This window comes from Ixodes scapularis, unplaced genomic scaffold, assembly GCF_016920785.2.
Source record: "Ixodes scapularis isolate PalLabHiFi unplaced genomic scaffold, ASM1692078v2 PGA_scaffold1__304_contigs__length_218370807, whole genome shotgun sequence".
In the NCBI taxonomy this organism is placed as follows: Eukaryota; Metazoa; Arthropoda; class Arachnida; order Ixodida; family Ixodidae; genus Ixodes; species Ixodes scapularis.
This window is the reverse complement of record NW_024609846.1, coordinates 182,742,605-182,747,206: the sequence shown is the minus strand read 5'-3', so window position 1 is coordinate 182,747,206 and position 4,602 is coordinate 182,742,605. Positions and strand designations below refer to the sequence as shown.

The 4,602-nt window shown below is 52.5% G+C and overlaps 1 pseudogene; it reads right to left on the bottom strand.

The window, feature by feature from the left end:
• Positions 1-920: 920 nt before the first annotated feature.
• LOC115310505 lies at positions 921-2,563 on the bottom strand (annotated as a pseudogene).
• Between the last annotated feature and the right edge of the window lie 2,039 nt (positions 2,564-4,602).

The window sequence follows — 4,602 nt, the reverse complement described above, 5'->3', positions numbered from 1 at the left end:
TGTCGGTCACTATACTCCGTTTCACCTTATGTTGTACCGCAGCGAAGGCTAGAAGCGCGAGCTCATAGCGTTGGCAGCTGTCCTTGGTGCACGAGAGCTTGTGCCGCCGAGATGTGCCATAGAGCAAAGAGCTCGAGCTTGTAGCCTTTCCTGCGGTACAACACAAGGTGAAACAGAGTATAGTTCGAGGTAAATGGCGCGGGTAACGGCACAGGTGAAAATGAGGATGTAAGACTTCTTGTTGTTGCCTTTTGTCCCTTGTGTTGAGCGATCCCGCGAAGTCCACACCAGTCACCTCGAAGGAAGCGGCTTGGGTTACTCTGTCTCGAGGGAGTGGAGCAACTGGCTCGGTGGCCGCTTGGCTGTTGACACCGGTAACCCCCCCTCCCCCCCCCCCCCCCCCAATCACACATTTCTTCAGCACCTTTTTTACAATCTGTCTTCCTCGAACGACCCAGAACTGTTCCCGTAGTTCTGTCAGTCTCAAGAAGTCGTCGATGCGTGGCATTGGTAAAAAGCTCGGTAAAATGATGATTTGATGGAAGAATGCATTGTCGCACATGTCAGCGTTACTCAGGCGTCCTCCGGCCCTCAGCACCCCGGCAAAAGCGCACACCCAGCTCGACGCGCGTGGAGCGAAAGCTTACGCTGCAGAACCCAGGGATCCTGGGTTCGAGCCCCACCCCTGCCCGTTTCTATCTGAATGAGCATCGTACCGGCGTGCGGTCGTGTATCACTACTACGTGGTGCACGTTAAAGACCCCAGGCTAGCGGTTGTACCGCACTGGCTAAATTGCTCATCTACAGCGTGTGACTCGTCGCAACTTTAATGGCTGACCAACTACACGCTGTATAAATATCCCCACAACCCCAATTATTAATTTGTTAACTGGGCTGGTTGCAAGGTGACGTCTGCCAGCTCAGCTATCTGTACTTGGACTCCTTGCACTACACTTAGGTAGAAGAAGATGATCGGAGCAAATCTCTGGTATCTCCAGAGCTTCTATACAGTGCTTCTTTTGACTGTACTGGCTCCTTAGCCAGACTCGTACCCTTCTGCGTTTTTCCTTGATGATGTTTCCTGCTCCTCCAAAAGGGCAGATATTAATGTCTCCGTCACCAACAACCTCGAGTCGCAGCATACGTGAAAGTTCTTCTATCACAAAGGTTCGTTGGCTTCCTCCATCAAAAAGGATCCGCGTGAGAGCTCTTTGCTGTTTCCCTTCTGCCCAGACCTGAGCTATTTGAAGTAGTAAAGAAGGTGTTTTATCGCTCTTCCTGCCAATCGAAGAGTGTAACTCTGCTGGGGTGTTCTAATTTTCCTTCCAGGATGGGTCACACATTTGAGTTATGTGCCTTCGCCCGCATGTTTCACACATGATTCTTTTGTTGCGACATTCTTTGGAGGTGTGTCCCTTGATCGAACACCGGAAACATTGTCCTGCTTCTCAAAATCTTCTCTTCTTCTCCTCCAGAGAAATTTATGTCTGACAATCTCGTGTAGCATGGTTCTTCGTGGCACAGAATGCGCACGGTTCAGTCTCCTTGGAGCGACTAGTTGAGGAAAGAGAAGCCGCTGATCCCTTGAGAGAACCTTTCCGCCTTCTGTTATCTTGGTATGGCTCATACTTCTCTGTATGGCTTCTCGCTGACGAACTTGTTGAGCCTCTTCACGGCTCTCCACTTCGAGCTTCAGAAAGCATTGTAGGCTTTCTATTTTTATACCGTCGTTTTCCTTGTCCGTAGGACGTCGACACTTGTGGTAGCCAATGACTAACTCTCCTGGCAGCATTCTCAGTTGTGCAGAGCAGAGCATAGCTTCGTAAGTGTCGCTCTTAACCCCGAGCGCGGTGAGAGCGGCCATATTACGTTGCAAGTGGTCATAGAGACGTCGCCGTCCGCTCACCTCGCTCGAGTGTCGTACTGCTGGCAAATCAAGTAGTTGGGAGAGGTCTTCTTGAATGAGAACGTCAGTCCGACCGAAGCGCTTCCTGAGAAGCTCAACGACGGTATCGTAGTTTTCTCCCGCTGCTTGAATGCCGGCTATCGCTGATGCTGCCTTTCCCGTAAGCGCCGACCGCAGGTACAAAAACTTCTCAGCGTTATAAAGGCTGTCGTTTTCATGTATGTCTTGCTTGTACTGTTCACAGAAGGGTTGCCAATCGGTAGCTGCACCGCCAAACCGTTGAAGCTCCAGTCTCAGCAGCTTCACCTTAGAGGTTGCAACGTGTCCGTCGCCGTCGTTGTGAATCCGCGTTGTACCTGCTTGGGGCCTCGCTCGTCAGAGTTCCTCTACCTCCTGTGCGATGGCGGCGATGTACGGGACGGTCTTGTCGTCATATTCAATCGTGCGGGCGTAGTTTTGCTCAACGTCTCCATCAGGTACCAGTGGTTCGATGGATGCGTTCACGTTGCTCGGCTGTATTCGCAACTCACTGAGCCTCACCGATAATACGTTGAGGCTTCGCTCGTCGGAGTGGCTTGCGATAGCTGCGTCGATGTCGGAGATCAGTCTCGTTACTTGAGACCTCAGAGCCGTCCGCTTCTGCTTTAGTCGTTCCATGGCGTCTCTGGGTCTCACGGCGTTGCTGGCGTTGCGGCGTCACTAGGCCTCGTTGAGCGATAACGTCGGTAGCGTCGTTCGAGCTCGCTCTCTTGCGGCGTCCCTTGACTCGCTTCGTTCCGGCGTCACTAGGCTTTGTTGAGTGATAATGTTGGTAGCGTCGCTGGAACCCGCTTTCTTGCGGCGTCCCTTGGTTCGTTGAGTGATAACGTCGGTAGCGTCGTTGGAGCTCGTTCTCTTGCGGCGTCCCTTGGAGCGTTTTCTTGGCGCGTTTCGTTGCAACGTCACTAGGACTCGTCGAGTGATAACGTCGGTACTGTCGTTGGGGCTCGTTCTCTTGCGGCGTCCCTTGGCTCGTTTTGTTGCGGGTGGATGCCCCGTCGTCATTCCGTCGTGACTATATCGTTGTCATCCCTGGTTTCTGCACCACAATGTTAAACCTTCGCCGCGAGGAACGAGCCGTACGCCATGTTTTGACAAAACTACTGGGTGAAACAAGGAGACAGTAGGCTCTTTAAATCGACCGGAAAATTCGGTTTCTTAACCTATCGCGCTACGACTTCGTGCAGCGTTGCCCACAGATGGTGCATTTTTTTTTTTTTTTTGTAAAATTTGCAAAGAGCGAACTTACCTGAGGAAAAAGTAAAGAAAGAAAAAGGCTTAGCTCCTATAGAAACTCAGCGACGCCACCGGTCTTCAAACAACACGGCGCCGTTTCGCACGGGACACAAGAGATGGCGTAACGAACGCCGCCAACGAACGAGCATACGGCGCCGAGAGCCAGCGTCTTTAGCAGACAATCTTTTCGACTCAAAAGCGACGTGCGTTCTGCAGGCGGCGACAGTCGCAGAAACAAAAACAGGCGCGGGAACAACGAGGAACTGCAGTTCCTTGTCTGCTAAATACGCCGGCTCTCGGCGCCGTATGCTCGTTCGTTGGCGGCGTTCGTTGCGCCATCTCTTGTGTCCCGTGCGAAACGGCGCCGTGTTGTTTGAAGACCGGTAGCTTCGCTGTGTTTCCATAGGAGCTAAGCCTTTTTCTTTCTTTACTTTTTCCTCAGGTAAGATCGCTCTTTGCAAATTTTACAAAAAAAAAATGCACCATCTGTGGGCAACGCTGCACAAAGTCGTAGCGCGATAGGTTAAGAAACCGAATTTTTCGGTCCATTTAAGGAGCCTACCGTCTCCTTGTTTCACCCTGTATGGTGCCTGGATCGCGTCTCCGACGGTGTGTTTAGCGTCCTATCCCGCCCATACATCAAAAGTGGTCCCAAAGTGGCAACAAATGACGTCACAAAAGCCGGAGAAGCCTGTTGCGACCCTGGCGGTTGGCCGTAGAAGTCCTGGCGAAAAGCATGAGCGAACGCGAGTGTCGCTCTGGTCACGGCGTCTCAGGCGTTCCAACTTCCTGCTGCAGTAGCTTCCGTGGACAGTCGAAGTGAAGAGCGACCTGCAGCAGAATAGGCGTCTGCCAAATACACCGCAGCTGCTGGAGCACCGAAAGGATCGCGACCGGCGACAGCATGACACTTCTATGACATCATCAGGCGGAAATCGAGGGACCGCTTTTTTCGCCGCGGCAAACACACCAGTCGGAGGCGCGTTCCAGGCACCATAAAGGCCTGTTCACACATGCAGCGGAGCGCTGCAAGCATAGCGCTAACCTCGCGCTAAGCGCGTGCTGACGGGAGCGTTTACCAGCTTTGTATCGCACCGTCAAAACTGTTGCTCATGGCAGACGATAAGTAGCTGAAGACACGTGAGCAGCGCTACTGAGGAAGACGAAGCTACCCAAGCTACCAGACGTGTTTTTCTAAGCTCCGCTAAGTCTTCGGTAAACCTTAAGGTTTAATCACTTTGACGGACGGGTCCGAGCCACTTGCTTCGGGCCTTCGCTCCAGGGCCAGGAACGAAGACCACGGTGAGGACCTGTAAGTCGGACAAGATGAAAGACATCTTTCTAAGCCCCCGAGGAATACCTTAGGCCTTAGTGGAACACAATCGGGAGACACCAACGAGACGACTCTCCGTTTACGTGGC